At 38.3% G+C, this 12,760-nt stretch overlaps 1 long non-coding RNA gene across 1 annotated transcript; it reads left to right on the top strand.

The window, feature by feature from the left end:
* The first annotated feature begins 751 nt into the window (after positions 1-751).
* On the top strand, positions 752-2,250 carry LOC148119398 (uncharacterized). Its single transcript, XR_015735261.1, has 2 exons — positions 752-811; positions 1,460-2,250. It is a non-coding gene; the product is annotated as an uncharacterized LOC148119398 (long non-coding RNA).
* Positions 2,251-12,760: the final 10,510 nt, after the last annotated feature.

Genomic DNA, 12,760 nt, shown 5'->3' with positions numbered 1-12,760 from the left:
ATTGCTAAGGTGGGCTCAACAATGATTTTTCATAAAATAAATGTGAGAGATTGTGGTCTTTATGCCAAATATCGAAGAAAGATCATGCTTCCTTAGGACGGGTGTAATTTTAGTTCATCTATTGTCATGATAAGCAGTCTTATAGTTTTCATTAGAGGGGAGTCTAAATATATACCACTAATATGCCATTTGAGATGGCAGTCATGAGTAGGACCTGATTATGCCTCAAGCTCAGCAACCTCCACTATGAGCAGCATATTTGACTTTCTGTGGTAACAGAAAGAATTAAACCTAGGCAGGGATCCTGACTAGTCTCCTGAAAGAGGTTTCTCAAAGATGCAGCGGAGAGCACAGCTGGAGTCACCTGTAATACTGTCCTCCATTTCGAACACAGGCAAATTATACCTAAAACAAGAATATAAATGTGCCAATGCAACAAAGTATATCAGTCAACTACACAGAAAGAACAAGACACAAGAGAGGTGTAACAAAGAAAAGAAATATTGACTTCATTCTAGAAAGACAACTAAGATAACCAGGGAGATCTTGCTGAAACTGAAAAGACAGGAGTGGCCACTGAGTCACAGGACCTCTACAGCAATGGTGGTCAGGAACAAGACATTTCCAATTTTTTATGGTCCCTGTTAAGTCAGTCATACATGGATTTTCATTGTGGATGGTAAATCACCGGTCCTGCCCACAATAACAGCTCTAGTCACACTGGGCGGGGCAGCCAGTCATATAAAGAGGCCCTTGACTGTGTGACTGCAGACTCCTGGTGCTCAATTCCTGGACTCCTTTGGAGAACCTGGTGAGTGTTTCCTGACTTGGTCTGTCTTTATGGTCTGCTTATTTGCTCCTATCAGTTTGGAGGGACTAAGAGTGATGGGTCCTGTTGTTTTCATGGGAAGAATAGCAACAATTTAGCAATCAGAAATAATAATGGATACAATGATTCACGGTGAAACGTGACTTTTCCTTTTATTTGTTAGGATGTTGAGCAGAGTATTTTTCTCTTTCACATGCATCTTTTGGTGTCCTTTTCAGAACCCTAGCCATTAGCAGAGATCAGAACCTGGGACTTGCCTGAGCTGTCCTTTATTCTGCTACCCCACAAAACCTGGGATGTCACTAGTGATAATGGAGACAGGAATGTGTTATCAATATTCCTCAGGGTTCTAGAACTTGAAGCTGTCTGTTTTAAATGCATTTCTGTGTTCAAAGTGCCTAGTTTCACTGAAATAATGTGTTTCTATCCTGGAATAATGCATGAAACTATGGTTACTACACAAGGCTAGTGCCAAAAATTGCAGAAAGCAAAGGGAAATTCCAGGCTTTCATACAACTGGGGTGGGGGAATATGTACATGTGTGGACAGAGAAGTGGATGTGACGTTCCATGTCTCCATCTTTCCTTTAAGTGTCGATCACCCCTAACACTGTCATGTAATGTCTTTCAGATCCTGAGACTTCAGCACAATGTCTTCTCAAGAGCAGCAGTGCCAGCAGCCAAGTCAGACTTCTGTGTGCTCACCCACAAAGTCTTCTGAGACTTCTCGACCACTGAAGTGCCCACAGGCTTGTCCTCCTCCAATGTGCCCACAGATTTATTTTCCTCCAACGTGCCCACAGACTTGTACTCCTCCTCCAGTGTGCACACAGATTTCTACTCCAATATGTCCAGGTCCTTATACTCCTCCAACGTGGCCATATTCTTGTAATCGTCAAATGTGAACACAGCCTTTTTTCTTCCAATATGCCCACAGCCTTGTCCTCTTCCAAGGAGCCCACAACCATGCCCCCCTCAGCCATGACAGTGGACTTGTGCTCCTGTGCAACCTCATCCACCTTGCCAGCAGAAGTGCCCACAGAAGAACATGCGAGTGCTGCAGCAGTCTCCAGGACCAAAAGAACAGGAGGAAATCTATCTTCCCCCACTTCCACAGAAACACGTACATCTTTGCTTTACAGTCTGTCATGCTGCAGAAGAATTTTCTCCACCCTTCACCTCCATGTGTCTGTGATGATCCCTTAGAGGGAGGGCATTCTCCTGAGATTCTTCTCCTTCTGCTGTCAAATGGTGGCTGAGTTTGTTCCTTCCACACCACCTCACTGTCCCAGATGCTCAGTGATGAGCAACAGCTTCCACCCTGTGCACTCAGAGGATGTTTCCAAAACCATGAGTTTACTTGTTTGTGTTGTTGTGTCCATGATTTCATTTCCTGAATAAAGTACAATATGGCTGTTAGTACTCATGAGTTCTTTTTTTTCTTCTATAACTGACTCTATGATCTTCCTAATATGCTCCTGTTAAATTGTTTTTATTCTTTAATGCCCGGGTCATCCAATTGTAAGCAGATTTTGACTGTGTTTTTGGTCATAACAAAGATTGCTTAGTGATTGTTTGCTTGAGAGACAGAGTTTCATTATGCACAACTACAAGCTATTAGTTAGTACGTGCTATTTTAAGAATATTACGCTATGCTCAGATATGCATGTGTCACTTAGCACAAATATCCCTATATACCATGTATTTCCCTCACTCGTCCCCTTCATCTGATGTAATAATTATACTTATATATCAACCCAGCCTTGTTATGTTTTCCTCTTTAGTAGTTGAAACATCAGTGCCATCCTTGTCTTTAAGACTGGATTTATTTCCTTGAATATGATGATATGCAATTTCATTTGATTACCTGCAGAGGACACGTGATCTTTGTTTTATATGACTGATCATAATTTCAGTCCACAGAAGTGTCACCTATTATTATCCCATCCACTTCTGGTGTGCAGCTGTACTGACTATTGTACCTTGCATGTTAGGAGTAGATCTGAATCATAGATGGGTTTGCAGGCATCTCTGCTGTACAATATGTGACTTCTTTTACTAAACGGCCAAGTGATAGTACTGAATTCTATGACAGAAAAGCAACAAAAACTTGAGTTGCTTATATTTAAGAGACACTTAAAATGATTACAATTGTAAAAATTAAGAAGGATAATGGTTTAATATAGTTTTTTGAAAATCCCACAAGCTTTGTGTTACTACTTATTTTCCATTATTACATTTCAATCCACTCTCAAAATATTTAAAATTTTTATAGAGAACTCTTTTATTTAATGCAATCTTCCCAGGAACAACAAAGGCCATAGATCGTGCCATTGAGGTAGTCATGGTACTTGAAGTGAGCAAATGGGTTTATAACACTTTTATGACCATATTTAATATCTACATATACACTTTCAAAGGCATGGATTTAACAGGAAAATTGACTGAAGATAAATCTCAGCCTGAATTATTTGCAATCTCATCATTTCTTTAGTGTTGTGTACCAGGAGAGCCTGCTTGCTGGGGTTTATGTCCTGCCCAGTTACCCAGCCATTTAGTACCAGAGAAAGTCACATAGAGGGTATACTTTAGATGTAAACTGATTAGCACGTTAGCTCAGGCTTCTTATTTGCTCTTGTAGCTTATATCAACCCATTACTCTTATCCATGCTAGCCAAATGTCTCAGTAACTTTTTCAGTGGGGCAGATCACATACTGCTTCTTTAGTGATCTGGGCAGAAATGGGAAGGAATGGGCTTCTACCTTCCCTGAATTCTTTTGTTCTCATTGCCCTACCTTTAATTCCTTTCTGGTTGTCCCACCTGTACTTCCTTCCTTGCCAATTAGCATTTATTTAAAACATGACTGACAGAATACACACAATTCTCCTGCACCAGCTCCCCCTCTTTTTTAAAAATCTAAGGAAACAAATCCTGTGGATTTTTTAAGAATGTGGGCATAGTTTTCCAGGCAATTGCAGCGAGTTGAGGGCAGTGATAATCTTATGGGTCCCTAATAAAAATTTGTCAGGTCCTGACTGAGGTGTCCTGAGAGACATGATCGTTTCTCTCAGCATCTTAAATATGTTCTGGATGTAGAACTCAGACATTTAGACCATCTGTTCCTACTGGAGATTTCTCAGGTAGTATTCTTTGATCAACCCTGAGTTTTCTTGACTCAGAATGAACCCACAGCCTCTCATTTCCTGTGGAAGGAAAAGCACAATCTCTTCTCCAAAGTAACATACATTTTGACTTCAAGTTTGCATTTAAAGTATTTTCAAAATACCTATCTTGGGTTAATTTAGACTCATTTATAAGCAAATATCTTTTAGCAGCTGTTGCTCCTTCTTCAGCATTCAAACATTTCACAAGAGCATAATATCATACAGTATCAAGATTCTCTGTGTGTTTTCCACCCTTAGGTGGCTTTATTTTAAACTCTATTTCTTTTATTTTTAATTTTTGGCTTTTTGAGAGAGGGTTTCTGTTTATCTTTGTCCAGGAACTCACACTGTAGACCAGGTTGTTCTTGAACTCACAAAGATCTTCCCTGCTTCTGTCTCCTCAGTTCTGGGATTAAATGTGTGCACTACCACACCTTGATCTCACAGAAATCTGTCTGTCTCTGCCTCCCAGGCTTTGGGATTGACAGTATGTGCTACCACACCTTGAAGTCAGTCTACCTCTCTCTCTGAATTGTTGTGATTAAAGGTATGTACCACCAATCCCAACTACTCTCTTTTTCTTTTTTATTTAAAGGAAATTAACTTTTTTTCAAGCCTGCACATATTTTTAAGCAAACAGTAAACCATTGAGAGGTTTTCTTTGTCTTTTAATCTCTCTTTACTGTATATCTCTCTTTTTCTGACCACATGTGACTTTAATTTACCACGCAATATGGGTAGGATCAAAGCCGGGGATTTGACAACTGCATCCAGTCCATTTCTTAGCTTTCTGAGATGCCAGCATTTTGCCATAGGTACCGGACAGAGACATGTTTATTGCCCTAACTCTACAGCATTTCAAGGTCCCTGCCAGGAAGCAAGCTGCAGCAGTGTACTTACAAACCATACTCAAATGCTCCGTACTCAGTCCGCCTGCCTGAAAGACTCAGAGTTTGCCCTGGCAGGACAGCCTAGAAAGTCAGCATTTTAAAACAGCACAACTTTTTCCATTCTATGGCAAAAAAAATTGAAAAACATGTAGTCAGCTTTACATCAACACCATTTAAATGTTTCTTGGCAGGACTTCTTTGAAAGACCAGGTTTTTGCAGCTAATGCTGAGTCAGGAAGCCCCTCTTAAATGAGAGCACTTGGTTGCCTCTAGCAAACAGAACAGATCCATGAAATTCCTGCTCCCAAGAAAACATGCTTTACTCTATTCTTTCCCAAGCTCTTTCCGGCTTTCTGTGGATGCAGTTATCCATGTAGATACCAATCAATTTCATGAAGGCCTGTTTGTTGTGGTTTATGTCCTGCCCAGTTCCCTGGCCATTTGTTTCTGAGAAAGTGACACAGAGAGTCTACATTAGATATAACTGTTTGGCCAATTAGGTCAGGTTTTATATTAGATCTTGTTGCTTTTTTTAACCCATTACTCTTATCTATGTTAGTCACATGGCTCAGTACCTTTTTCAGCAGGGCGAATCACAACCTGCTTCATTAGTGATCTGGGAAAGACTGGGAAGGAATGGGCTTTTTCCTTCCTGGAATTCTCCTGCCCTCATTGCCCTACCTTTACTTCATGCCTGGTTGTCGCACCTATACTTCCTACCTGGCCAATCAGTATTTATTTAAAACATGACTGACAGAATACAGACAATTCTCCCACACGAATGATGTTAGTTTTTGAATAGGTGTACCATGTCAGTAGGCCTCAGTGCCTTCAAAATTCTGTTCCACTGAATAAAGATCCTTCTGGTGGAGAATAGTTCATCAAGGACAGCTTTGTGCTGCATGCAGGTAGAAGAGAGTCTACAAATTAGCTCATAAGTATTTCCGTCTCTCTAAATTTTTGCTGATTACTGAACTTTAATTCCATTGAGAAATACACCCTGTGAACATCAGCTTCCCTAAGGCGAATGCTAGCCTTATGTCAGGAATAAGATAGATGTAAGGGTCATTGTAGTCTTCATGTCTGCTGGGAGACTAATAAAGAAAGTCTTGTTTGAACAATTTTTGAGGATTAAAATATTTTAAACTTTACTGTTTCCCTCATTTCTTTTTCAGTTCATTGATATCATGTAAGGAAGCAGATAATTTCATAATTTTGTTGATATCTTATTCTGAAACTCAGAGAACACACCTACTTTGGAGAAAAGTATGAAAGCTCTGGATCCAACATGTAACAACCACTGTTTATAAGAGCCTGCTCTTCAAAACAGGAAAAAACTTTTACACAGAAAAAACTCTGGTGGTCGTAGATAATTCAGAAACCACAAATTTCCAATGAATTTTCCGTATTACCTCAGGACCTTCTCACTTATCCAACATCCATTCTGTCTAAAAAATACTCTCCCACTCCCCCAAGGAATAATAAATCTCATTCTGGAAATCCTGTAGGAAAATAGACAGAAGACTCTGGAATGGCTTGCTCTGATGGGGCTTTCTTAAGAGCCTCTGGAAAGGATGTGTTTTGGGTTGGAAAAAAGCCATCAGGAAGTATTATAAGTTCCCCTACAACTCCCAGAACCTGCGTCTTCATCCATATTATAACTGAAGACCTCCAACTATGATTTTCAAAGACTGAATGACAGTAAATTATGATTTTCATGTAAAGAACTTACAGTAGCCTTCAGGTCAGAGTGTCCTAGATATGAATATTCATTCTGTCTTCTTCCTATCTGCTCTAACCAGAATATAGCCCTAAAAGTTATTAGCGTTTTACATCACATTCCTCTGTTATAAAATGGAAAGTACTGAACATTTAGAATATCCCTTAAGCCAAGATATTATAGTTTTATGATCTTTCTATTACAGCAGGAAATGATGTATAAATACATATCACAATACACAACATGTATTTGTGTATTGTGATATGTATTTATAATACAATTGTACAATACAATACACAATATGAAGACCCAAATTCCATCACAAAATAAAATCTTAATGAGAAAATTTAAATAGAATTTTTAAGATTTCGGGTCACCATCAATCCTATTACATGGGTGGCCATTATTTTGATCTCCAGTAGCACACAGACAAGTATGGGATTGAACTGTGAAGTGTTATGACCTGAATATGGTTTATAGGCATGTTTTCTCATCTCCACGATCAGGGCAGTTAGGTAATAGAGGCAGGTGGATTATTGTTTTGAATCAATTTTGAGCTATATATATTTTCTTTTCTTATATATATTCTTTCAAAATCACAAAACTGATTTTATAGCTCATTGGGAGAGTTTTACCTGCTAAGGCAAAGCCCTGTGTTTGAACGATGGAACCACAAAAAGAGATATATCTGAATCCCCCTTGTACTACAAAGCAAAAGCATCAGAAAATTCTAGTAGAAATTTGAAAATATCAAGTCTTCCAACACACGATTTGGTGCCACTAGCACTGGCTATCCAGTCATCATTAGAAATACAGTCCTGATATGGTAACTTTTCTAATTTCTGAGCACAGAGATCTCTTCTGATCCTACCTGAGGGACTCTGGAGGAGATTGCTACATTCTTACAGCACCATGACTACTTTGCTTTACGTTTGCTAAGAGAAGCCAGCTACTTCACTAGTCTTGTTGCTCAGCTATTTGTGGTGTGTGTTTTAGGCTGTATGACTTCTAGATTTTACTTTCATAACTGTTTATCCAGAGAGTGAGGATGCCAGAAAGTTCTGAAGTTTTCTGGCAGTAAATTTCATATTGCTCTCTTGTCGTTGATAATTGTAATTGGTCAAGTCACTGCCTGACTCGTATCACATATGAGCAAAACGTCAACCAGTAACTTGACTTCAAACATAGCTGTGATGATTTGATGTGCCTGAGCTTGACTAATTTACTCACTCCATTGCTACCAGGATGCCAAACCAGTTTTTCCTAAAGGACTTTAATATCCACACAGTGTCTAAAATTAACCTTTCAGTCAATACTGGGATGTCCTTCTTTTTGTGTATATGTGTGTTCGTGCGTGCATGCACATCTGCACTCTGAAAAGACCTTTTCCTAAATGGACAAACACCACCTTTCATACAGTGAAGATACAGAAGACAGTCTGTGAGGAATTAGTGGAGTCAATTCTTGTAAAACCTTATATCTACTAACAGTTACCTGTATACATTTGAGGCATTGAGTAGAAAATGACTATTTCGCACATGGGCAAAGATAAGGGGTTTACAGGCAACATCCATTGCCTAGTGACTACTGCCAGGAAGAGGCCATGATGATTCAAGGACTCCAAAACAGAGAGTTATGCTTGACTTGCTCTGGAACGAATGGTTAAGAAATTCTTCTACATCCAATGAAAACTAGAGCAGCTCCTATACCTCTAAATGTGGGGACTATCTCTGCAGGGGACACCTCATGAGAAACATGCTTAATTACAGGACAGAGAGGATATTTTTGAAGACACTGCCCTTCTCGTGTAGTCCTCTCACTAGCTGCCATCATCAGTCATACTTCTACTACTTTGTTTGATTCACTGGCATTCACTAATACCAGACATGCTAACACTGTTGAACATTCTGGTGTGGTAAAATGTATATAAATCTTACCATATTGGCTCTTCTTAAGTGCTCACTTTCAATTTGAATACTTATGCTCATACTGTTTCTCCTAATTTTTTTTTCTGTGTACTAAAATTACTTTTATTACAGTTGATCTTTTAAACATTTCCTTTGCTAGGATACAAAGGATACTTACAAACAAAATATTACATATAACCTGTTTTCGTTCTTAAGGTTCTGACAACTAGGTAACAATTTTAAATGCACAATCTATACAATTAATACAGGTTATATCCGAACTATAAGGTATGCTGAACCAGAGAATACTGACAGTATACTGTACAATAGCCTTACCAGTTAATGCTTTGGACCATTTCTACCAAAAGGAAATGCACACCTGCGGTCACCTTTACCAGCTGGTGTAGACAGAGAGGGAGAGACTTCTTCCTCTTCACAAGCCTTGGGAAGCCTCCACTGTGGGCATCTGTTTAGTCTAAAATTGGAAAGGACTGGGCTTTCTCAAAATTATCCACTGTTGAAAGCGTCAGGATTATGTATGTTCAATATGATAATCTCTTGCCTTTCCCCCAAAATCTATCCCAGTTTTAAACGACCATAAGTCTTTTGTCCACTACAAAAAGCCTACATGCTCAAGGGCTTTGGGAAAAGATGAAGTCTGCCAAATAAGGAGGCAAGAAACCAAGCCAAAAACTCGAATGTTCTATCCACAGTCTATTTCAGTTATTCCCACAAGTCAGGTCCGGATAAATGAGGGTTATCAGCTAACTGATATGTTATCATTGAGGTTCGTCAATGAATTTGTACATTTCTAGTTCCATTTGGTGAAGAGGAAAGTGATTTTGCAAGACCTAAGTTTTTTTTTTGAAAATTTCCTGAAATGTGCTTTGATTAAATCCTGATTCTTTCTGATCTCCTTCCAGATCAAATCTCTCTATCCTTTTGGTTCAACTTTGTGTCTGTTATTGATAACTCATCAGGACAATTGGCACTGTTCATATATTTTTACTTATGTGCATTTCCACTGGGACTTGGTTGGCCCACAAGTGGGTACATTCTTAATGAAAAGTGCAATTGGCTCTTGAGCTAGGAGTGGGTTTTTCGGCATAATTCCTGTGTCCTTGCTGTGATTTTGTCTACCTTCTGTAGGTCTTTCTTGTACATGTTGATACATCTATGTGAATTTATATAGAGAGTTTCATTTATAATTTGTAAATTTATAAATGCTGTTGACTAGTAGTCACCTTCAGGCTCTGATGTTTACAGTCTTTACTTTTCTTGTTGTATATTTGTTAGAGATTCTTGAGAGGAGCAGGTGTAATATGGATTTCACACTTAAATATAAACACCATTCAAATTTATGATTGGTGGACATTTGTGTTTGTCAAATCATTCTTTAGATTGCCAATGTTTTCCTCTATAATTTTGCTAAATATATTTTCTGGTTTTTGTTTGATTTCTTCTCTTTCTTCTACAGCTGTTATTCTTAGGTAGTCTTTTCATAGGGTTCCATAATTCCTGGATGTTTTGTCCTAAGTTTTGTAAAGATTTGTAGCATGAGGATATTGGGCCTGCTTGTTTGGGATTTTTCCTGCCCCGTTCCCCCAACTCTTTAGTCCCCCAGAAAATAACACAGGAGATCTCTATAAGTTATAAAGCTGATTATCCCATTAGGTCAGGCTTCATACTGGCTAACTCTCACATCTTGATTAACCCATTTTTCTGATCTATGTTAGCCACGTTTTTCAGTGGGGCAGCTCACATCCTGCTGCTTCGCTGATCTGTTCAGGAGTGCCCCCACTTCCTCCTCCCCAGAATTCTCCTGCTCTCCTTGCATCATTTCCACTTCCTGTCTGATTTTCCTGCCTACAACCCCTGCCTGGCCAATCAGCGTTTATTTAAAACATGATTGATTGAATACAGACAATTCTCCCGCACCAAAGATTGGATGTTTTATTTGACTGATGAGAATATTTCCTCAATTATATCTTCAGCAGTCAAGATTCTCTCTTCCTGTATATTAATACTTCTACTCCCTTAACATTTTTAATTCTTCTCCCAATCCATTGGAAATTTTTATTGAGAAATCTTTTCTTTAATGTAATCATCGCAGGAACCAGAAAATGCACAGATCATACCCTGATGTAGTCCTGATACATAAACTGAGCAAATAGGTTTATAACACATTTATGATCATTTCTCATATCTACGTACACACTTACAAAAGAATAGATCTAATATGAATATTGACTAAAGATAAATCTCATCCTGTATTTGCCATCTCATCATTTCTTTAGTGTTGTTGATTTTTGTCTAGGTGTCCCATGGCAGTATGCTTCAGTGCCTTCTAAAGGCTGTTCGATGGACTAAAGACCATTCTTGAAAAGAAAGTTCATGAGTGACAGCTCTGAGTTGAGTACAGGTAGAAGAATGAGTTCAAGCAAGTTCTGAGGTAATTCTGTCTCTCTAAACTTTTACTGACAACTGAACTGGAATTTCCTTGCATAACATCTCCTTTGTATGTTGGTTTACTTAAGTGTGATACTATTTTTATGCCAGGAATCAGAAACATGTAAACGTAGTTGAATTCTTCATATCTGCCAGGAGTCTAATGAGAAAGTTCTAATTTCTAACAATTTTTGAATATTAAAATTCTTTAAACTTTCATGTTTCCAACACTTTTTTTTCAGTTCAATGAGGCCAGAAAGGGAGTCAGAGAATTTCATAATTTAGCTGTTATCTTATTCTGAAACTCAGAGATAACACCTAGTCTGGAGTGAAAGTTTGAAAGCTCTGGGCCCAACATGTATTACCCATTCTTTATCAGAGCCTCTGATTCAAAGGAGGGTGAGTAAACATTACTCAGAAACGTGTATGGTGATCAGAGATACATCAGAAACAACAAATTTCCAAAGAACCTTCCTTGTTATTTCAGTATGATCTCACATATCCAACATCCAGTCTGGCTAAAATATCTCCCACTCCCACAAGGAGTGATACATCTCATTCAGGAAATCCTGGAGGAGAATAGGTTGTAGACTCTGGAGTAGCTTGCTGTGATGGGGCTTTCTTAAAAGCCTTTGGAAAGCCTGTGTTTAGTGTTGGGAAATAGCCATCAGGAAGTATTTTAAGTTCTACTACAACTCCCACATCCTTGTTTTTTACTCATGTCATAAATTGAGATCTCCTACTAGGACATGAAAAGATTGAATTACACTACATTATGAATTTCATGAAAAAACCTTTAAGTAGCCTTTGGGTCAGAATCTCCCACATTTCAATATTCATTCTGTCTTTTTCCTATCTGCTCTAAACAGAGCATTGACCTCAAAGTTGTTAATTATTTTCTATCACATTTTTTGGTAACTTAAATAGAATGTACTTAACAGTAATGTATTACCCTAGCAATGATATTACAATTTTATACTCCTTTTTATTATATCAGTAAATGATCTGTAAATACATATCTCATTTTATCATGGAGCCCAGTTGACCAGCACACACAAAAAGAACTTAATGTGAAAGTTTAAAAAGAATTAATTTGGACTATGGGTCAGCATCTATCCTATTAGGTGGGTGGTCATTACTTCAATCTACAGGACCACAGGGATAAATATGGGATTGTATTGTGAAGTGATATGACCTAAATATGGTTTATAGGTGTGGTGCCTCATTTCTATAATTGTGGCAATTAGGTAATAGAGGCAGGTGTATTACTGTTTTGAAGCAATTTTGAGCTATAAATATAAATGTTTTCATTGGGATGTCAATAAGCTTTCTTTACTATAAAAGCGCAATATGAACCCCTCTTTTGTGGAAGGTGTAAATTATGCATGTTAGGTGCTCAGATTCTCTGACTGAACGACAATGTGGAATACGTTTCTCCAGTTTTGGGCTCTGACACACTGAGAACAATTTTTTTAACAGCTGACCCACTATTATGAGCTTATGCAAGTTTTTATATATACATCCATCCATCCACACACACACACACACACACACACACACACACACACACACACACACACTCTTAATCACTGTTTCTTTTGCTTTAAAGAATCTTCTCTGTTTCAGGAGTTCCAATTAACTAATTGTTACTCCTCAGTTTATTCTTTCTCCTCTGATTAAAACTCAGCTTTCCAGAACCAAAGGAAATACTGTCAGTGAATTCCCTGCCCAACAAGGGAAGCTGACCTTGTATTATTATTGTTTTAACAGCACATTCCTCTGCTTAATAAAATGGGAAGCT

Source organism: Myodes glareolus, chromosome 17 (assembly GCF_982192425.1).
Source record: "Myodes glareolus chromosome 17, mMyoGla1.1, whole genome shotgun sequence".
Taxonomy (NCBI): domain Eukaryota; kingdom Metazoa; phylum Chordata; class Mammalia; order Rodentia; family Cricetidae; genus Myodes; species Myodes glareolus.
Note: the sequence above shows the minus strand (reverse complement) of the source record. Positions and strands in the feature narration are given on the sequence as shown.